This window comes from Hordeum vulgare, chromosome 7H (genome assembly GCF_904849725.1).
Source record: "Hordeum vulgare subsp. vulgare chromosome 7H, MorexV3_pseudomolecules_assembly, whole genome shotgun sequence".
NCBI lineage: Eukaryota > Viridiplantae > Streptophyta > Magnoliopsida > Poales > Poaceae > Hordeum > Hordeum vulgare.
The window spans coordinates 228,997,149-229,020,924 of NC_058524.1; positions in this window are offsets into that span (position 1 = coordinate 228,997,149).

Here is a 23,776-nt window from a genome sequence, read left to right on the forward strand (position 1 = left end):
TTTCTTGTACTCGTAAGTTTAGCCACCAAATATATGCTTAGCCGCTGCTGCCACCTCACCACTTAACCTTACCTCACCCATTAAGCTTTGCTAGTCTTGATACCTTTGGAAATGAGATTGTTGAGTCCCCTGTGGCTCACAGATTACTACAACACCAGTTGCAGGTACATGTAAAGGTTACTTGATGCGAGCGCGTTGATTGTTCATTTGCAGTTGATTCTTCTTCTTCTTCATCATCGATTTAGGATGGGTTCTAGGTGGCAGCCTGGGATAGCAAGGATGGACGTCGTTCTTATTTTTCTCGTTTGTTTTCATCCGTAGTCGGACCCTGCTCTTACTCTTGATGTTTATGTAATGTACTGATGTGACTCTGATGTAGCTTGTGGCGAGTGTAAGCCAACTCTTTATATATATCTCTTCTTTTCAGTACATGTACTTGTAACAATATCCATTCTTGCGACACGACGAGATGCGCTTCTATCCCTGACGAGGCCCCCGTGCCAAATTGAGGATAGGGTCGCATCTTGGGCGTGATAACGAGGGAGACAACACACAACAGGGTGAGCCTTGGGGGTGGCCATGCCTTGATGTGTGCTGCCCCCGCAGGCACCTCCCAACATCCCTCTTCCTCCCATAAATTCTAATAAATCCCTAAAACCCTAAGTTGCATCCCGAAACACTAATTCCACCGCAGCAAGTCTGTGCTCCTCCATGTGCTCATCTAGAGCCCTGATGTTTGCTGTGTATCCCTTGCAATGGCGCCATAAATAGTTGTGTCGACGGCACCAGGAATCCTTCAGTAATGGCTACGCCTTAAGGGACTTCCTAGGCAATTATGCAAAGGATTTCCCCCGTGGCCTTGGAGCCTTGCATTGGTGTTCCCTCGAAGCGGAAAGGGTGATCTAGCAAAGCGATGGTAAGTATTTCCCTCAGTTTGAGAACCAAGGTATCAATCAGACGGAAGAGTATCTCAAGATCCAGCACAAACACAAAATCTTGCACGCAACGCTATGAAGGGGTTGTCAATCCCTTATAGATTGTTTGCCAAGTGAGAACTGAAAGCAACAAAGTAACAAAGCAAAGTAAAAGCGGAGGTGTAAACGATGGATGTGAATAGACCCGGGGGCCGTAGTGTTTACTAGTGGCTTCTCTCATGAAAGCAAGTAGACGGTGGGTGAACAAATTACTGTCGAGCAATTGATAGAACTGTGCAGAGTCGTGACGATATCTATGCAATGATTATTTCTATAGGCATCACATCTGAAACAACTAGACTGATACTTTCTGCATCTACTACTATTACTCCACACGTCGACCGCTATCCAGCATGCATCTAGTGTATTAAGTCCATAAGAACAGAGTAACGCCTTAAGCAAGATGACATGATGTAGAGGGATAATCTCAAACCAATGATAAAAACCCCATATTTTTACCCTTGATGTCAACTGCTTGATGTGTGCCTTGCTGCCCCTACTATCACTGGGAAAGGTCACCACATGGGAGAACCCAAAACAAAGCACTTCTGCCATTGCAAGAATCATAGATCTAGTTGGCCAAACAAAACCCAAGACTCGGAGAGACTTACAAGGATATCAAATCATGCATATAAGAAATCAGCAAAGACTCAAATATATATCATAGATAATCTGGTCACAAGTCCACAATTCATCGGATCTCGACAAACACACCACCAAAGAAGATTACATCGGATAGATCTCCATGAAGATCATGGAGAACTTTGTATTGAAGATCCAAGAGAGAGAAGAAGCCATCTAGCTACTAACTACGGACCCGTAGGTGTGAAGTGAACTACTCATGAGTCATTGGAGGGGCGATGATGATGATGAAGAAGCCCTCCAACTCCAAAGTCCCCTCCGGCAGGGCGCCGGGAAGGGTCTCCAGATGAGATCTCGCGGAAACGGAAGCTTGCGGCGGCGGAAAAGTATTTTCGAGGCTCCCCTTGTTTTTTGCGGAATATTTGGGAATATATAGGCGCAAGACCTAGGTCAGGGGGCGGCCAGGGTGGCCACAAGCTTGCCCACCGCCGCCTCCCCCTAGTGGCGTGGTGGCAGCTTGTGGGCTCCCTGGAGCCCACCTGGCTTCGCCCAAAGGTTCCCTGGTCTTCTTCCGTTCGGGAAAAAAATCATTTCAGGGTTTTTATTCCGGTTGGACTCCGTTCCAAAATCAGATCTGAAAAGAGTCAACAACACGGAAAAACAGGAACTGGCACTTGGCACTGAATTAATAAGTTAGTCCCAAAAAGATATAAAAAGGTACATAAAACATACAAAGAAGGCAAGATAACAGCGTGAAACCATCAAAAATTATAGATACGTTTGAGACGTATCAAGCCCCGTTCCGGTGCCTTGCCGGAGGGGGGTTGATCATGGAGGGCCTCTCCGTCATCCTTGCTGGTCCCATGGTGATGTGTGATCACTTTACCATTGACCTATGAGTCCATAGTTAGTACCTAGATGGATATATCTCTCTTCTTCTTCAATAAAATGGTCATCGCATCTTCGCTTTGATCCATTCGATGTAATCACTTTCTGCAGTGCATTTGTTGGGACTCGATGAATTTTGGGTTTATGTTCAGATTGTTGATGGTATTATATTGAATTCCTTGTTGGTCTTCCTTTACATGTGCATGATTATATGATAGCTTCGCAATTTTCCCTGATCTATTGAAATAGTTTGGCCAACTAGATTGATATTTCTTCAGTTGGAGAAGTGCATTGTAGTGGGTTCAACCTAGTGGTGCTCTATATTCTTGCGACATATGGGAGATGAGACATGCGTTTGTATTGCTGCAACTAAGGGTAAAATTATGGGGTTTATTCATATTGATTGAATTTACTTTGTCTACATCATGTAAATTTTCTCCACGCATTACTCTGTTTTACTTAATACTCTAGATGCATGCTTGACAGCGGTCGATGGGTGGAGTAATAGTGGTAGATGCACGCAGGAGTCACTCTACATGCTTACAAACGTGATGCATATTGACACGTCTCCAACGTATCTATAATTTTTGATTGCTCCATGCTATTATATTATCTGTTTTGGATGTTTTATATGCATTGATATAATGTTTTATACTATTTTTGGGACTAACCTATTAATCTAGAGCCTAGTGCGAGTTTCTGTTTTTTCCTTGTTTTTGGGATTTGTAGATAAGAAATATTACACGGAGTCCAAACGTAATAAAATCTTCGGAATGATTTTTTCTGGAACGAAAGGGACGTGCCAGACTTGGAGAATGGGGCAGGGCACCTGCTAGGAGGCCACAAGCGTGAAGGGCGCGGCCAGGGAGGTAGGCCGCGCCCCTGGCTTGTGGGCCCCCTACAGGCCTCCTAACCCTAATTCTTGTCCTATAAATTTCTAAATATTCCACCATTATCGAAGCGAGACCTAAAAATACTTTTCCGCCGCTGGAAGCCTCTGTTTCCGAGATATTCAATCTAGGAGTCTTTTCCGGTAATCTGCTGGAGGGGGATTCGATCACGGAGGGCATCTACATCAACTCCATTGCCTCTCCGATGATATGTGAGTAGTTTACCATAGACCTACGGGTCCATAGCTAGTAGCTAGATGGCTTCTTCTCTCTCTTTGATCTTCAATACCATGTTCTCCATGATCTTCACGAAGATCTATCCGATGTAATACTCTTTTGCGGTGTGTTTGTCGAGATCTGATGAATTGTGAGTTTATGTTCAGATTTTCTATGAATATTATTTGAATCTTCCCTGAATTCTTACATGCATGATTTCATATCTTTGCAAGTCTCTTCGAATTATTGGTTTGGTTTGGCCAAGAAGATTGGTAATGCTTGCAATGGGGGAAGTGCTTAGTTTTGGGTTCAATCTTGCGGTGTCCTGACCCAGTGACAAAGTAGGGGTAGCGAGGCACGTATTATATTGCTGCCATCAAGGGTAAAAAGATGGGGTTTTCATCATATTTCTTGAGTTTATCCCTCTACATCATGTCATCTTACTTAATGTGTTACTCTGTTCTTCATGAACTTAATACTCTACATGCACGCATGAGTCGGTCGATGTGTGGAGTAATAGTAGTAGATGCAGAATCGTTTTGGTCTACTTGACACGGACGTGATGCCTATATGCATAATCATTGCCTTAGATATAATCATGATTATTCGCTTTTCTATCAATTTCTCCACAGTAATTTGTTCACCCACCGTATTATTTTGCTTCATGAGAGAAGCCTCTAGTGAAACGTATGGCCCCCGGGTCTATTTTCCTCATTAAATTTTCAGATCTATAAACCAAAAAACCAAAAATATATTGCTTCATTTATTTACTTTTGTTTTACTATATATCTCTATCAGATCTCATCCTTGCAAATAACCGTGAAGGGATTGACAACCCCTTTGTTGCATTGGGTGCAAGCGTTTGATTGTTTGTGCATGTACTAACATTGGGGCCTCGCTTGTTCCTCCTACTGGATTGATACCTTGGTTCTCAACAAACTGAGGGAAATACTTATCTACTTTGCTGCATGACCCTTTCTTCTTCAAGGGAAAACCAATGCAAGCTCAAGGAGTAGCAAGAAGGATTTCTAGCGTCGTTGTCGGGGAGGATACCTAGCAAGAAGGATTTCCGACGACATTGCCGGGGAGGATACATAGCAAGACCAAGCTTACCAAGTACCCATCACAAACTCATCTCTTGCATTTACTTTATTTTCCAGTTGCTTCTCGCTTTCCTCTCTCCCACTTCTAAAACGATTTTCAGAAAAATACCAAAAAGATTTGCCTTTTTATTTGCCCTTCTTCCGTTTGCTTTTTGTTTGCTTGCTTGTGTGTTGGATTGCTTGATTTGTCACGATGAGTCAAGATAATACCAAATTGTGTGACTTTTCCACTACTAATAATAATTATTTTATTAGTACTTCAGTTTCTCCCGCCACTAGTGCGGAATCTTATGAAATTAATGTCGCTTTGCTTAATCTTGTTATGAAAGAACAATTTTCTGGCCTTCCTAGTGAAGATGCCGCATCCCATCTAAACACTTTTGTTGAATTGTTTGATATGAAAAAGAATAAATATGTGATCAACGATATTGTTAAATTAAAGCTATTTCCTTTTTCATTACGGGACCGTGCTAAAACTTGGTTTTCATCTTTGCCTAAAAATAGTATTGATTCATGGAATAAGTGTGAAGATGCTTTTATTTCCAAGTACTTTCATCCCGCTAAGATCATATCCCTTAGGAATGATATAATGAATTTTAATCAACTTGATCATGAGCATGTTGCACAATCTTGGGAGAGGACGAAATTAGTTATTAGGAATTGCACTGCACATGGTTTGAGTTTATGGATGATTATACAAATTTTTAATGTGGGGTTGATTTTTTCTTCTAGAAATCTTTTTGATTCCGCCGCGGGGGGTACTTTTATGGAAATCACTTTAGGAGAAGCTACTAAACTCCTAGATAATATTATGGCAAATTACTCTCAGTGGCATACCGAAAGATCTCCTACTAGTAAAAAAAGTGCACGCTATAGAAGAAATAAATACTTTGAGTGATAAGATGGATGAGTTGATGGAATTGTTTGCTAGTAAGCGTGATCCTATTGATCCCAATAATATGCCTTTGTCATCTTTATTTGTAAATAATAATGAATCTATGGATGAGAATTCTTTTTGTAGGAACAATTTTGGCAATAACGCGTATAGAGGCAATTTCAATCCTAGGCCATTTCCTAGTAATTGCTCTAACAATTATGGTAATTCATATAGCAATTCTTATGGAAATTATAATAAGATGCCCTCTGATCTTGATAATATTATTAAAGAATTTATTAGTTCGCAAAAGGGTTCCAACACTATGATTGAAGAAAAATTTCTCAAAATTGATGATTTGTCTAGGAACATCGATAGAATTTCTCTTGAGGTTGATTTTTTAAAATTAGATCTATTCCACCCAAGCATGATATTAATGAATCTTTAAAAGCTATGAGAATTTCTATTGATGAGTGTAAGGAAAGAACCGCTAGAATACATGCTAAGCGTGAATGGCTTGAAAAGGTGTTTTCTCGTGAAAATAATGATGATCTTAAAGCGATTGGTGTGAATCCTATTGAATATACGTTTTATAATATAAATCTTGAACAAGATGGGACTGGAGATGACTCAACTTTAGCTAACAGACGTCCCAATGATTCGGAGTTTATAGATCTTAATACTAAGATTGATAAAAGTGGGATTGTAGATGTCAAAACTTTAAATAGCAATGAACCCACTCTTTTGGATTTCAAGGACTTTAATTATGATAGTTTTCTTTTATTGTTTGTGTTTCCTTGTTGCAATCTTTGTTGAGTTATCCGCATGCTTATAGCCAAAATAAAGCTTTCACTAAACATATTGTGGATGCTATGATGGAATCTTTTGAAGAGAAACTTGAGTTGGAAGTTTCTATACCTAGAAAACTTTATGATGAGTGGGAACCTACTACTAAGATTAAAATTAAAGATTATGGGTGCCATGCATTGTGTGATTTGGGTGCTAGCGTTTCCATGATTCCAAAAACTTTAGGTGACATGCTAGGTTCTCGTGAATTTGAGAATTGCTCTTTAAATTTGCATATGGATGATTCCACGATTAATAAACCTATGGGAAATATTAATTATGTTCTTATTGTTGCAAATAGGAATTATGTGCCTGTAGATTTCATTGTTCTTGATATAGATTGCAATCCTACATGTTCTATTATTCCTGGTAGACCCTTCCTTAGAACGATTGGTGCAATTATTGATATGAAGGAAGCAAATAATAGATTCCAATTTACATTAAGTAAATGCATGGAGAACGTTCCTAGAAATAAAATAAAATTTCCTTATGAATCTATTATGAGAGCCACTTATGGATTGAATACCAAAGATGACAAAACCTAGATCTATTGTGTTATGCCTAGCTTGGGGTGTTAAACAATAACGCTTGTTGGGAGGCAACCCAATTTTATTTGTATGTTTATTACTATGTTTTTGCTTGACTAAGACATTATTATTATTTAATAATTGTGTTTTATTGTTTTAATTAGTGTTTGAGCCAAGTAAGACCTTTGGGATGGTCTACGGTGTTTGCAATTTGATTTTGCTGAAAAACAGAAACTTTTCCCCTCGGTCCAGGAATTTTGTAAATTTACTATAACGTGATTTTAATCTGATTTTTCTACAAAATATTTATATACAAATATTACATATCTTCCTAATTTTCCAATTTTTTTGGAGTTATGTAAGTATTAGAAGTAATCTGATTGCTACACATTGTTCTGATTTTGACAGATTCTGTTTTCTTTGTGTTGTTTGCTTATTTTGATGAATCTATGGGTTGTATCTGGGGGTATGAACCATGGAGAAGTTGGAATACATTAAATATTACATCAATATAAATAAATAATGAGTTCACAACAGTACCTAAAGTGGCGATTTATTTTTCTTATGCTAACGGATCTCACAAGTTTTCTGTTGAGTTTTGTGTGGTGAAGTTTTCAAGTTTTGTGTAAAGATTTGATGGACTATGGAATAAGCAGTGGCTAGAGCCTAAGCCTGGGGATGTCCAATGCATACCAAGCCATATTCAAGGATACCAAAGAGCCTAAGCTTGGGGATGCCCCGGAAGGCATCCCCTCTTTTGTCTTCAATCCATTGGTAAATTTACTTGAGGTTATATTTTTATTCACCACATGATATGTGTTTTGCTTGGAGCGTCTTGTATGATATGAATTTTTGCTTTTTAGTTTGCCACAATCATCCTTGTTGTACACATATTTTGACAGAGACACGCTGAATCATGAATTTATTAGAATACTCTTTGTGCTTCACTTATATCTTTTGAGCTAGGCAATGTTGCTCTAATGCTTCACTTATATATTTTAGCGCGCGGTGGTGTTTTATTTTATAGAAATTATTGAGCTCTCGTACCTCACTTATAATATTTTGAGAGTATATAAATATTATGAAGTTAGTCCTAATATAATGGGAATCCAAGAGGGATATAATAAAAACTTTCATATTAAGTGCATTGAATATGATGAGAGGTTTGATTCCTGGCATATAGTTTTTAGATATGAAGATGGTAATATGATAGTCATGCTAGTAAGTAATTGTGAATTGGAAGAAATACTTGTGTTAAAGTTTGTGATTCCCGTAGCATACACGTATGGTGAACCGTTATGTAATGAAGTCCGAGCATGATTTGTTTAATGATTGTCAATCTTTGTGTGAGAGTCGGGATCACGCGATGGTTAACTCCTACCAACCCTTACCCTAGGAGCATGCGTCTAATACTTTGCTTCTATAACTAATAAACTTTTGCAATAAGTATGTGAGTTATGTATGACTAATGTTGAGTCCATGGATTATAACACTCTCACACTTCCGCCATTTCTAGCCTCTCTCGTACCGCGCAACTTTCACCGGTGCATTAAACAGACCTTCATCAAAATAGCCACCATATATTTTCCTAAAAACAGCCACCATACCTACATTATTATGGTATTTCCATATCCATTTCGAGATATATTTCCATGCAACTTCCATCGTTCCTTGTTTATGACACGCACCATCATTGTCATATTGCCTTGCATGATTGTAAGGTAGCTAGCATGATGTTTTCATGACTAGTTCGCTTTTTATGTCATTACTAAGCTAGATCGTTGCCTCCGTAGGCATGCATATAGAGTCATCTTTTGTTCTAGGAATTGAGTTGTAAGTAAGAGTGTGATGATTTGCATTATTAGAGAATTGTCCCATGTGAGAGAAAAGGATGATGGAGAGCTATGATTCCCTCACAAGTTGGGATGATCATCCAGAATGTACAAAAATAAAAGAGGCCAGAGAAGCCCATAAAAAAATAAAAGAGGCCAAAGATGCCCACACAAAAAAAATGAGAGAAAGAGATAAGGTACAATGCTACTATCTTTTTCCACACTTGTGCTTCAAAGTAGCACCATGATCTTAATGATAGAGAGTCTCCTATTATGTCACTTTCATATACTAGTGCGAATTTTTGATTATAGAACTTGACTTGTATACTCCAATGATGGGCTTAATCAAATTACCCTAGGTCTTCATGAGCAAGTGAGTTGGATGCACACCCACTTAGTTTCCTTTTTGAGCTTTCATACACTTATAGCTCTAGTGCATCTGTTGCATGGCAATCCCTACTCACTCACATTGATATCTATTGATGGGCATCTCCATAGCCTGCTGATATGCCTAGTTTATGTGAGACTATCTTCTCCTCTTTTTCCCTTTGCAACATCCACCATATTCTATTCCACCTATAGTGTTATATCCATGGCTCACGCTCATGTATTGCATGAGAGTTGAAAAGGTTTGAGAACATAAAAAGTGTGAAACAATTGCTTGACTTTTATCGGGGTTGTGCATGATTTAAATACTTTGTGTGGTGAAGATGGAGCATAGCCAGACTATATGATTTTGTAGGGATAACTTTCTAAGGCCATGTTATTTTCGGAAAGACATAATCGCCTTGTTACTATACTTGAAGTATTATCATTTTTATGTCAATATTAGACTTTTGTTTTGAATCTTATGGATCTGAATATTCATGCCACAATAAATAATATTACATGGATAAATATGTTAGCTAGCATTCCACATAAAAATTCTGTTTTTATCATTTACCTACTCAAGGACGAGCAGGAATTAAGCTTGGGGATGCTGATGTGTCTCCAATCTATCTATAACTTTTGATTGTTCCATGCTATTATATTATCTATTTTGGACTTTTTATATGCATTAGTATGATGTTTTATATTATTTTTTGGACTAACCTATTAATCTAGAGCCTAGTGCCAGTTTTGGTTTTCTCCTTGTTTTTGGGTTTGCAGATGAGGAATATTAAACGGAATCCAAACGTAATAAAATCTTCGGAATGATTTTTTTCTGGAACAAAATAGACCTACCAAACTTGGAGAAGGGGGCAGGGCACCTCTTGGGGGGCAAAAAGCCTGCAGGGCGCGGCCAGGGAGGTAGGCCACGCCCCTGGCTTGTGGGGCCCCCTAGAGGCCTCCTAACCCTAATTCTTGTCCTATAAATTCCCAAATATTCCCCCATTATCGAAGCAAGACCTAAAAATACTTTTCCGCCGCCGAAAACCTCTGTTTTCGAGAGATCCAATCTAGGAACCTTTTCCAGTAATCTACTGGAGGGGGATTCGATCACGGAGGGCATCTACATCAAGTCCATTGCCTCTCTGATGATGCGTGAGTAGCTTACCACAGACCTACGGGTCCATAGCTAGTAGATAGATGGCTTCTTCTCTCTCTTTGATCTTCAAGACCATGTTCTCCATGATCTTCATGGGGATCTATCCGATGTAATACTCTTTTGCAGTGTATTTGTAGAGATCCGATGAATTGTGAGTTTATGTTCAGATTATCTATGAATATTATTTGAGTCTTTCCTGAATTCTTATATGCATGATTTCATATATTTGCAAGTCTCTTCGAATTATTGGTTTGGTTTGGCCAACTAGATTGGTAATTCTTTAAATGGGAGAAGTGCTTAGTTTTGGATTCAATCTTGCGGTGTCCTCACCCAGTGACAAAGTAGGGGTAGCGAGGCACGTATTGTATTGTTGCCATCAAGGGTAAAAAGATGGGGTTTTCATCATATTGCTTGAGTTTATCCCTCTACATCATGGCATCTTACTTAATGCGTTACTCTGTTCTTCTTGAACTTAATACTCTAGATGTAGACAGGAGTCGATCGATGTGTGGAGTAATAGTAGTACATGTAGAATCGTTTCGGTCTACTTGACACGGACATGATGCCTATATGCATAATCATTGCCTTAGATATCTTCATGATTATTTGCTTTTCTATCAATTGCTCGACAGTAATTTGTTTACCCACCGTATTATTTTCCTTCATGAGAGAAGCCTCTAGTGAAACCTATGGCTCCGGGTCTATTTTCCTCATTATATTTTAAAATCTATAAACCAAAAAACCCAAAAATATATTGCTGCATTTATTTACTTTTGTTTTACTATCTATCTCTATCAGATCTCATCCTTGCAAATACCCGTGAAGCGATTGACAACACCTTTGTTGCTTTGGGTGCAAGAGTTTCATTGTTTGTGAAGGCACTAACATTGGGGCCTCGCTTGTTCCTCCTACTGGATTGATACCTTGGTTCTCAACAAACTGAGGGAAATACTTATCTACTTTTCTCTTCAAGGAAATACCAACGCAAGCTCAAGGAGTAGCACCTATATGTAATGATTATTCCATGAGAAAATATTGCATAACTATGCACTTTTCTATCACTTTCCCAATAGTACTTTGTTTACCCATCGTATGCTTTATATTCGAGGGAGATACCATTAGGGAAAACTATGGCCCCTGGTCTATCCAAATATATATTTACAAAAAACTAGAATACCTTGTTGTTCTTATTTACCTTTTATTTTATTTTGCAATTTACAATGATGTACTATCATCTACACACTTTACTTGCTTGCAAATAACGAGTCCAAGGGGATTGACAACCCTCTTGCCCACATTGGGTGCAAGTGTTTGTTTCTTTGGGTGCATTCGCTGAAGATGGGGGTTGTGTTTACTCCTATTGGTTCGGTAACTTTGGTTCTCACCTAGGTAAATACTTACCTATATTGTGCTACATCGCCCGCTCCTTTTGATGGAAAACCCAACGTAGATTACAAGTTTCATTACATTGCACATGGTTTGGTGTACACCGCACACGTTTTTTTCGAAGGTCTCTAATACTTGTATTGTCTTAGGACCATCGTGCAGTAGTGTAGATGATGACGGTCTTGTCCTCCTCGAGATGGACCACCTTTCTGGATTGCGCCGGCTCGATGAAGACTAGTAGGCTCCCCTATACTCCACTATGGGTGGGCTTCTCTTTGGCACATCTTCACATGTCCATTGTCACCATAATGGATGGCAAGCTTCAATGATGCGACATGTTCGTGTTGCTTCACTTGAACTTGCACACCGCATCATTGATGATGATCACCACTTGATGTCATCCTCCATGGGTTGTATGTTATCTTCTGTTAGATGCATGTCCATGGAAACATACCTAACCCCACGAATAACACTCACAAAGATCATGTATTAGTACAAAAAGCTTAATGGATAGTACTTACCATACCATGAGATCACTTGATCCCACTTTGATACATCTTCTACGCTTTCTGTGTTCATCAATTTAAATAACTATTGGCCTTAGTCTTGATCAAACTTGTATCTTATCTTCTCTCTTCATAAACATGATAGATACGCTCCAACATATCTATAATTTTTTATTGTTCCATGCTGATATATTATCATTCTAGAATACTTTTGGGCATTTATTTACCAAATTATATTATTTTTGACCACTAACCTATTGACCCACTCCCAAGTGTCAGTTGATGTTTTTTGCATGTTTTTCACTTTTAAGGTTTACCATACCAAACGAATTCCAATTGACTTGAAACTTTTTGGAGATTTTTTTTGGACCAAAACAAGACCAACAAGCATCCAAAGAACGCTGGGGCCACACGAGGTCCCCACAAGCCAACGCGCGCGGCGTGGGGGCGTGCTGCATTGGCTTGTGGGCCCCTCGAGGCCCTCCCAAGTCTGTTCTCTCACTTATAAACTCTAAATTAACCTAAAAAACCGAGAAGTAGTCCCGAAACACTTTTTACACCGCCGCAAGTCTTTGTTCCGATGAGTGGCCATCTCAAGCTCCATTCCAGCACCATGTCGGAGGGGGGATCGATCACGGAGGGCTTCTTCATCAACCTTGCTGCCCGCATGATGGTGTGTGAGTAGTTCACCACAGACCTACGGGTCCATATCTAGTACCTAGATGGCAATCTCTCTCTCTCTCTCTCTTGATCTTCAATACAATTATTACCGAATCTTCACTTTGGTCCACATGATGTAATTCCTTTTGTGTGGTGTGTTTGTTGGGATACGACGAATTGTGGGTTTATGTTCAGATTATTCATGATAAATATTTGAGTCTTCTTTGAATACTAATATGATTCTTATGTACATGATTATGATAGCTTCATAATTCTCACCGATCTAATGAAATAGTTTGGCCAACTAGATTTATATTTCTTCGGTGAGAGAGGTGCGTTGTAGTAGGTTCAACGTGGCGAATTTCTATATCTCAATGCAGAAGGGGACAAAATGCATCTTTGTGTTGCTGCTACTAAAAATAAAATGATGAGGTTTATTCTTATTGCTTGAGTTTACTTTGTCTACATCATGTCCTTGTTCTCCAAGCATTAATGTGTTTTAGTTAATACTCTAGATGCATGCTGGATAGGAGTCGATGAGTGGAGTAATAGTAGTAAGTGCAGGTAGCAGTCAACCTATTTGTTTATGGATGTGATGCCTATATACTCATGATCATTGCTGTGAATATCACATAACTATCCGCTTTTCTATCAATTGCCCAACTATAATTTGCGTACCCACGTATGCTATTTTTCATGAAAGATGCCATTAGGGAAAACTATGGCCGTCGGTTCCATTCACAACATATTTACAAATACTTCAATAACTTGCTGCCATTTACTCGTTTTTATTTTATTTTTCAATTTATAGTTATCTACAATTATCTACACACCTCACTCGCTTGCAAATAACAAGTTCAAGGGGATTGACAACCCACTTGCTCGCTTCGGGTGCAAGTTGCTTGTTCTTTTGTGTGTAGCCGCTGAAGATGATTGTGGTTGATATTACGATTGGTTTGATAAACTTTGGTCTCATTCTCATTACTGAAGGAAATACTTACCCACATTATGTTGCGATAACCCATTCCTCTTCACGAAAAACCCAACGCAGATCACAAGTATCAGCAAGGATTTCTCGGGCCGTTGCCGGGGAATATCATCACCAACTACCAAGTAATTCCACACAATTTTTCATTCACTTATTCTCCTTTTTATTTTCTGGTGTATTTAGTTTGTCTCATAAAAAAATATTTACCTTTGCTTGCTTAGGTTGTCACTAGTTTGCATCTTTGCTCTCTAGTTTGCTTGAAAGATGTTGCCATGACTGACTTTATCATTGAAAAGGATGATGGGAGGAAGTCCCCCATTGAGGAAACCCCCCACAGAGAGACATGAAGGTGTTCATTGTAGGAACGGGGAATATCATGGGGTAAGCATTATCCAAGAATTTTTCAATTGTATGGGTGCTTTAACTTGAAAGGGTACTCCAATCCTTATAAGAACCAAGAGTTACGCCGATGCTATTTCCGATGTTGTTTCAAAATTGAAATAATATTTATGCATACTCACCCTACTTTTCAAAGGCTTTTCTATAAGTTGCCAGTCATAAAAGAACTTAGAGTTAAAAAAATAGCCACGCTTATCCTCATGCAAGAATTTGACTATATAGTACAGGAAGCGCAGGAGATCTTTGAGCACTATGATATGAGTTGTGAATATCCCGTGATAGATGGAATTTTATACAAGAATGACTATATGATGAGACACGTGTTCAAGGATAACCATACTTATGATGAAAACACATCTAAAGAGGTTCCTCCTATCCATATTATCCAACAAGTTTTCAATACCATTAACAAACGATACTCATGGATAGTAAGAAAGAATAGGTAAGGGTTTAAGGAGAGAACCATTAAAGATACCAAGATATTACTTTATGATGTGCTCCCTATTGTCTTTAAAAAACCTTCTTCTCAAGAGAGTGTCAAAGATGACAACACTTGAAACTATGCAATATGCCTAGCTAGGGGCGTAAAACAATAGCGCTTGTTGGGAGGCAACCCAATAGTTATCATTATTCTTGTCTTTTACTTTCTATTTGTTTGTGATTGCATGATTATTGCCTCCGTAATGATTTTTATTTTATGTTTTAGTTAGTTTTTTTGCATAAATCCTTTGGGATGATTTGTATGATGAGTAGAACTGATATGGTGCAATAATAGAAACTTTGACGTCCATTGCAGAATTTATTTAATTTTACTCGAACATCTTTTTAAGCTGAATTTTTTACACGGTATTGCTATAAAAATTCTTAAGGGTTTACTATTGTTTCAGAATTTTTAGAGTTACATAAGTACATGTTCATTACATATTACTACACACTGTTATGTTTGAGCGAGATTCTGTTTTTGCTTGCATAGCTTGCTTGTTTTGATGATTCTATGGATTGTATCGAGAGGTATAAGCCATGGACAAGTTAGAATACAATACCTAAAATAAAATAAGAGTCAACTTATAGCAGTACCTGAAGGTATTTGATATGTTACTTACACTAACGGATCCCACGAAGTTTTGTTGAGTTTTATGTGATTGAAGTTTTCAAGTTTTGGGTATTATCCCGATGGACAAAGGAATGAGAGCAACAAAATGCTAAGCTTGTGAATGCCCAAGGCACCCCAAGGTAATATTCTAAGAAGACGCAAGCGTCTAAGCTTGGGGATGCCTCAAAAGGCATCCCCTCTTTCGTCTCAACCCATCGGTATGTCACTTGGAGCTACATTTTTATTCATCACATGATATGAGTTTTGCTTGGAGAGTCATTTGCTTTTGTTTTCTTTTACTTTCAGTTTGCCACAATCATCGTTTGGTGCACACACTTATTTGAGAGAGATACACCATCATCATAATTTGTTAGAATACTCTATGTGCTTCACTTATAATTTTTTGAGCTTAGCTGTTGTTCTAGTACCTCACTTATATCTTTTTGAGCACAGTGGCATGTAGAAAGGACTTCATCAGTTCTAGGATAGTCGTGTATAAAAGCTATTTCAATATTTTTAGTAGCAAGGACTTCATTAGTTTCAATAGTATCATCAGTTTCAGCATGCTCAATTTCTTTAGCTCTAGCAAGTTGTTCATCAAGAAATTCACCTAGTGGCATAGTATCATAAAGCAAGGTACTAGCATCATGATAAGCATCATTCATAGCAGCGGTAGCATAATCAATTACTTGCGATATATCAGAATTAATAACATGTGGTGGTGGTGTTGCAAGTCTATTCAAAACAAATGGTGAATCAAATGCACAGCTAAATGGCAGTTCCTTACCTACCCTCGTCCTAGAGGGAGCAATCTTGGTTCTTAGATCTTTCAGATTCTTCATAGTGATCAATAAATAGATATACCAAGTGAATCAACAAATATAGATATGCTCCCCGTCAACAGCGCCACAAAACGTTCTTAATAACCCACAAGTATATGGGATCACGATAGTTTTTGAGGGTAGAGTATTCAACCCAAATTTATAGATTTGACACAAGGGGAGCCAAAGAATATTTGCAGGTATAGCAGCAGAGTTGTAAATTCAAACACACTTAGAGATTTAGTATTTGCACCACAGTGATTAGTAGCACACTAATATGATAGTTTTGACAGTAGTGCTAACAGTAGCAGCAGTAACGGTAATAGTGATAACAATTTTGTAGTAGTTGTAACAGCACTAGCAACAATAGTAACTTAGCAAGCACAATATGTGCAAAACTTGTAGGCACTAGGTCAGTGATACTGCTGGATAATATTCATCATATAGCAGTCACAACATAGGCCGACACATAACTAGCTCCCGTTCATCGATATAATGTAGGCATGTATTCCGTAAATAGTCATACATGCTTATGGAAAAGAACTTGCATGATATATTTTGTCCTACCCTCCCATGGCAGCAGGATCCATAAGGAAACGAAGCGATATTAAGGCCTCATTTTAATAGAGAACCGGAACAAAGAATTAAAACACGTTGTGAATACATGAGCTCGTCATACTACTGTAATCACCGGAAAGAATCCCAATTATTGTCACTTTGGGGTATGCGGATACTAACATGTAGTAGGTGCATATAACTTGCAAGATCGGATCAGGAACATAGATATAATGGTGAAAACATAAAGGGTTCAGATCTGAAATCATGTCACTCGGGCCCTAATGACAAGCATTAAGCATAGCAAAGTCATAGCAACATCTATCTCCGAACATAGTGTATACTAGGGATCAAGCCCTAACCAAACTAACTCAATTACATGCTGAATCTCATCCAGCTCCGCACCGACCAGCAAGCCTACGAATGGATTACTCACTCACGGTGGAGAGCATCATGGAATTGGCGATGAAGGAGGGTTGGTGATGACGAAGACCGAAGACTCCCCTCTCTGGAGCCCCAAACGGACTCCAGATTAGGCCTCTCGATGAAGAAGAGGAGGTGGCAGCGGCTCCATATCGTCAAACGCAATGAAACTTCCTCTCTGATTTTTCACTGAAAATAGGATTTTATAGCGCTGGAATTCGGGTCAACGGAGCCACATGGGCCCCACTAGACACCAGGACGCACCAAGGGGGCCTGGCGGGCCCTAATGTCTAATGGGCGTGTGTGCCCCCCCGCCCTCGGTGGGTCTTGGTTCCAGTATTTAATATATATTCCAGCAACAATCTCCAAAAAGTTTCGTTCCATTCCGAGAACTTTTTTTCTCCACAAAAACAACACCATGGCAGTTCTGCTCAAAACAGCATCAGTCTGGGTTAGTTTCATTCAAATCATGCAAATTACAGTCCAAAACAAGAGAAAAAGCATAAGGAGAAGTAGATAAGATGGAGACGTATGAACTCCCCCAAGCTTAACCTATTGCTTGTCCTCAAGCAATTCAATTGACAAACTCAAAGTGATAAAGAAAAACTTTTACGAACTCTTTTGTTATTGTTTACATTACATGCTTAGAGAGCACCCAGGTTTTCAGCATAAATCATAACTAATCATATCGACAATAACCCTTAGAAACTATATTAGCGCATATCAGTGGCATAATCAACTAGCGAGAAATAATAAGATAACTCAAACATCAACACTTTGTAAAAATGATCATGATATAATATGACAATAATGGTATCTCGCTAACCCTTTCTGAGACCGCGAAACATAAATGCAGATCACCTCCAAAGTTCAAGAAGTGACTAGACATTGTAATTCATGGTAAAAGAGGTCCAGTCATGCTGGAAACAACGATTACTAGACACAAAGCATGAGGATGACAACAGTGCTCTCAGGTGTGGTGCTTATTTTAGAAGGTGATGACTCAAAGTAAAAAATAAAATAACATCAAAGTAAATAGAAAGGTCCTTCATCGAGGAAAGCAGGGGTTTGAAGAGGTGACGGAGCTTATAGTGAAAATAAGAGATAAATTATTTTGGGAGGTGCATCCTTTGTGTCAATGTTATGACAAAGAGTTATCGATATCTTCCATGCTAAACAAATTAGCGACGGTTCCCAACCATTAAAAATAAAGGTTTACTCCCCCTCCACCAATCAAACACACTCCACGGCTAGCCGAATCCATGGTTACCGTCCATACCAACAACAATCGAGGGGGAGTTTTGTTTAATTATTTGCGATTTATGATTCAGGATTGGGAGTCCCTTTTGCCCAGCCCTCTTGTGCAAGGATGAGTGAATAAACACTCATCATGAGAATAACACGCTTAACATGGAATATATTTACCGCCCTGTGTCGCTCCATGAGCGGTCCAGGCACACAAAACAGAAGTTCATTTGAAATATTAGAGGTGGCACATGCAAATTTACTTGGAACATTAGGGTAATACCGCATATAGGTAGGTATAGTGGACTCATCTGGAATAACTTTGTGTCAAGGATTTTGATGCACAAGCAGTATTCCCGCTTAGTACAGGCGAAGGCTAGCAAATAGGTTAGGAAGCGACCAGCTAGAGAGCGAAGACGACCATGAACATGCTTTATGAATAATCATCATTGCATACTAGCATGAGTAGGATATAAACACCATGAACATAAATATCATGGAGGCTATGCTGGTTTTGATTCAACTTGAAAATGTGCCAAGTGAAGTCAGTCGAACATTCAAAGGAGGATATGATATCATCATACTACAACACAACCATTTATTGCATGTTGACATCCAAGATAAATCATTATCCATTCCCAGCTACTTAAGCATGGCATGAACAATTATAATCTCTAATTGTCATTGCAAACATGTTTGGTCATAATACGCTGAATCATGGATACTGGTCTAAACATATTTACAAAAACAACAACAAGTTGAGTTCATACCCGCTTTTCTTTGCCACAATCACTTCATCAAGTGTCGTCATCATTGCCTTTCACTTGCATGACCTAACAATATGAAAATAATAATAATGCAGGAGTGCCGTGGACTAAGCTCGAATGTGCAACATTTTATTCAAAAGGAGAAAATAAAGTAATATGGCTCTTTATTAGATCAATAACAATGCACATGAGAGCCACTCCATATTTTCATTGTGGTCTTCCCCTTTGGTATAACTGAAAGAAGGGAAAAAAATTCATAGAAACACACTAAAATAATTTTGGAGGTTTTAGTTTTTCAAGAATAAAGCAAATTAAAGAAGGAAAAACTAAAGTGAGAAAAACTATTTACACGGGAAAGCTCCCAACAAGTAAAGAGAAGAAAATAGAAATTTTTGGGGTTTTCTATTAATACTACAACTAAATTTCGCTAGAAATAAAAACCAAAAGAAGCGAGAAATATTTTTAGATTTGTTAAAAGTTTTTCAAACACACAAGAAGAAAGCAAGAAAATAAATCTAACAGGGATAGCACCATGCAAGAGTGTGAACACCGACAACTAGAATATGCAAGCATGAATGTAAAGTCGGTGGAAACACGTACCCCCCAAGCTTAGTCTTTTAGCTTAGCTTGGTAATCACCACCCGTAGTAGCAGTCCGGCCTCATTTCAAGGTGTTTGGGTGGCGACACTAGAGAGCCCCACTCCTGGGGCTCCTCCTCGGTCGCTGTGTGGTTGTTCCAATAGGCAATAATCTCCTTAGAAATGATCATGTATCCGTTCCTCGCAATAGAATCAAACAAAGCAGGTGCAGGCAGCGGGATAATATCTCGGGTAACCTTGCTAAAAACTAAGTTATGCGGGAGCTTACCCGATAATCATCATTGTCAATAATTTGGTGATCAACCATAGACTCGCGATCCAGATAAGCTTGTGGTAAAATAAAGTCATCATGACGAAAAGGGATGTTAAAGCATTTCTCTAAGTGAGTGGTGTAAATACCACCATGGGTTTTACCCTTAGATCTGTTATTGTGTAAACGTCAAGCAATAATAGCTCCCAAATTAAAAGTGTGATCATTATGGAGTGCTCGGTGCAAAATGGCAAGGTTAGGAGCGCTAAGGATACCACCCTTCCCCTATCAGTTAAACACTTCATGATAAATAAAGCAAAGTAGTGCACCGAAGGAAACTGCAAGCTCGGGGCAGTGGCTTTCGACACGCCTCTCATCTCACCGACTATTAAGGTGAGAAGGAAATCCTCAAACTCAACCGGTTTGGGTTCTCTTAACTCCCCGTGAGAGGGAATTAAACATATCTCACAAAAATTAGTAAGCGGTACTTCGCGGGTCTCAGCATATAGTTTACACTGAACTAAAGGTGGATCATGTTTATTTAGAAAATAGAAATTTTGAACGAAGGAATTAGTGACAGTATGGTATTTGTCACACTCATCTGCGATGAAGTTGGTCAACTCGGCATTTTCCACGAATTGTGCAAACTCGTGTTGAAATCCGGCTTGTTCCATCAAAGGAGTGTGTGGCCATTCGCACGGGACCTCCGTTAATCACGAGGTGGTGAGTCTAGCAGCAGATGATTCACCAACAACCCCCTTGGCATTCTTCTTGGATGAACTCCTCGTGAAGAGGTTCATTTTTCCAAGAACAAATTTCTGAAATTTTTTGGGTCACAAACTAAAGTTAACAAAACTTTTACATGAATGGTAGCAACTACTCATAGGGATGCCTAGAGCCTAAAACAAGCACTCAAACTACTTGGAAATTTAAGAATTCAACATGCAAGCTCATCTAAAGTAGCACCTAGAGTAGATAATTACTCCTAAGATAAACCACTAAAGCAAAAATTAATTGGAGTAGTGAGGAGTTACATACCAAGGAGAAATCTCTCAAAATAGTTTCAGAAACGGAGTTTCGAGCAAAGAGATCAAAATCCACGGGATTGAGAGCAAGAACACGAGAGAGAGAGAGAGAGAGAGAGAGAGAGAGAGAGAGTTGCAGGGATTTTTTTACGGAGGTGAGTGATGAAGTGGGATGAAGGAATAAGTGAGGGGACCCCCCGGGGGGGCCACTAGACATATGGCCGTGCCAGGGGGGCTCGCTCGCCCTGGTGTCTAGTGGCCTCCTGGGACACCCAATTGTAGTGTTTTTAGTGCCAGATATTCTCAAATATTTAGAAAAAAATCATGTAAAAATTTTAGGTCATTTGGAGAACTTTTATTTTTGGGTACTATTTTATTGCACACAAAAACCAGAAAATAGGATGATCATGACTTTCTATTGTAATTAAATGAAAATAACAGGAAAAGTAAAATGGATACAGAGAGTTGTGCTTACTGAATTCATCGACCTCATGCTTCATGAAAATATTCATTAACAAGGTTGATTAAGTCTTATTAACAACCATTTCCAATTAGCATGGCCCCGAAGAATTTTCATAAAACACTAAGTTACCTCAATGGGGATGTGCATATCCCCAACAATAATTATCTCATTTTTATTTTTGGCTGTAGGTAGAGGTAGTTGAAAACTTTCACTGGTGGTAGTCGGAGATTTTTCAATAACATTAACACCATTTACTTGAAATTGTTTCCTCGGAAAATGCACTCTATGTTCTTTACCATTGACATGAAAAGTGAACTTGCTTTTGTTGCAATCAATAACAGCCCCTGCAGTATTCAACAAAGGTCTACCAAGGATAATTGACATGTTGCCATCCTCGGGCATATCAAGTATAACAAAGTTTGTCAAGATAGTAACATTTTCAACAACAAAGGGTTCATCCTCACAAATACCGGTAGGTATGGCATTTTATTTTTCACCCATTTCCAATGAAATTTCAGTAGGTGTGAGTTTATTCAAGTCAAATGTTTTTTATAAAGAGAAAGGCATAACACTAACACCAACTCCTAGATCACATAAAGCAGTTTTCACATAGTTATTTTTTATGGAACATGGTATAGTTGGTATTCCTGGATCTCCTAGTTTTTTAGGTACTCCATCCTGAAAGGTATAATTAGCAAGCATGGTAGATATTTCAGATTAAGGTATTTTTCTTTTATTAGTGATGATGTCTTTCATGTACTTAGCATAAGGGGCCATCTTCAAAAGATCAGTTAAACGAGTACGCAAAAAGACTGGCATAAGCATTTCAGCAAAGCGTTCAAATTCTTCATCATCTTCTTTCTTAGTTTGTGTAGGTGGATAAGGCATGGGTTTTTGAACACATGGCAATCTTTATTTGTCATGCTTTCTAGCAACAAAATATCTTTTATCATAACGTTTATTCTTAGGTTGTGGGTTATCAAGATCAATAAGAGGTTCTATCTCAACATCATTATGTGGTTCTTTACCATTGTCACATTGAGCATCTACATGAGCATCATCATTATCATTTTCATTATGACTAGGTGCATGCTCACCTAGATTGAGTTTCAGCATCAAAAATAGAGATATCATTATCATTAGCAGAAGGTTTCTCTAATTTAGGTTCACTAGAGGTATTCAAGGTCCTACCATTTTTTCCTTCTTTTCTAGAATTACTAGGTGCACCAATATTAATTCTTTGTGAGTCTTATTCAGTTATTTTAGGATGACCTTCTGCATATAGTGGATCTTGAGTCCCTGTTCCTCCTCTAGTCATTACTCTAACATCAAGATCATTCATATTATTAGTCATCTCATGAAGTACCTAACTTTGAGATTTAGCAACTTTTTCTAGTTGGGTTTGAACCATAGAAGCATGTTTTCCTATACCTTTTACATCATTGGTGATTCTAAATAACAAGTCACTTAAGCGAGCAATCATATCAGAGTTTTGTTTCAATTGTTTCACGACATAGGAGTTGAAATGATCTTTCTTTATAATATAATTATCAAACTTATATAAGCATTGACTAGGATGTTTATTGTAAGGGATGTCACCTTCATCAAACTTTAAAAGGGAATTTACCTCCACCACCCATGGTGCTATTTTGCGACCATGGATTTCTTCAATAGGTGGTAAATTCTTGACATCTTCACCTTTAATACCCTTTTCCTTCATACATTTCTTTGCCTCTTGCATAGTTTCAAGACTAAGGTATAAAATACCTCTCTTCTTTGGAGTAGGCTTATGTGGTGGTTCAGGAAGTGTCCATTCATCATAATTCTTCAATATATTAGTCAACAATTCAGCAACTTATTCGAAAGTTTGTTCCCTAAAAACACAACCAGCACAACTATCTAAGTGGGCCCTAGAAGCATCGATTACTCCATTATAAAATATATCAAGTATTTAATTTTTCTTAAGAGGATGATCAGGCAAAGCATTAAGTAATTGGAGAAGCCTCCCCCAAGCTTGTGGGTGACTCTCTTCTTCAATTTGCACAAAGTTAAATATTTCCTATAAGGTAGCTTGTTCTTATGAGTGGGAAAATATTTTTCAAAAAAGTAATAAACATATCCTCGGGACTACGCACACAACCGAGAGCAAGAGTATTGTACCAAATCTTAGCATCACCCTTTAATGAGAACAGAAATAATATGACGATATAGTAGTAGCGATTTTTCTCATCATTAGTAAATAGGGTGGCTATATCATTTAGCTTAGTGAGACGTGCCATAACAGTTTCATTTTCATAGCCATGAAAAGGATTAGATCAACCAGAGTGATTATCTCT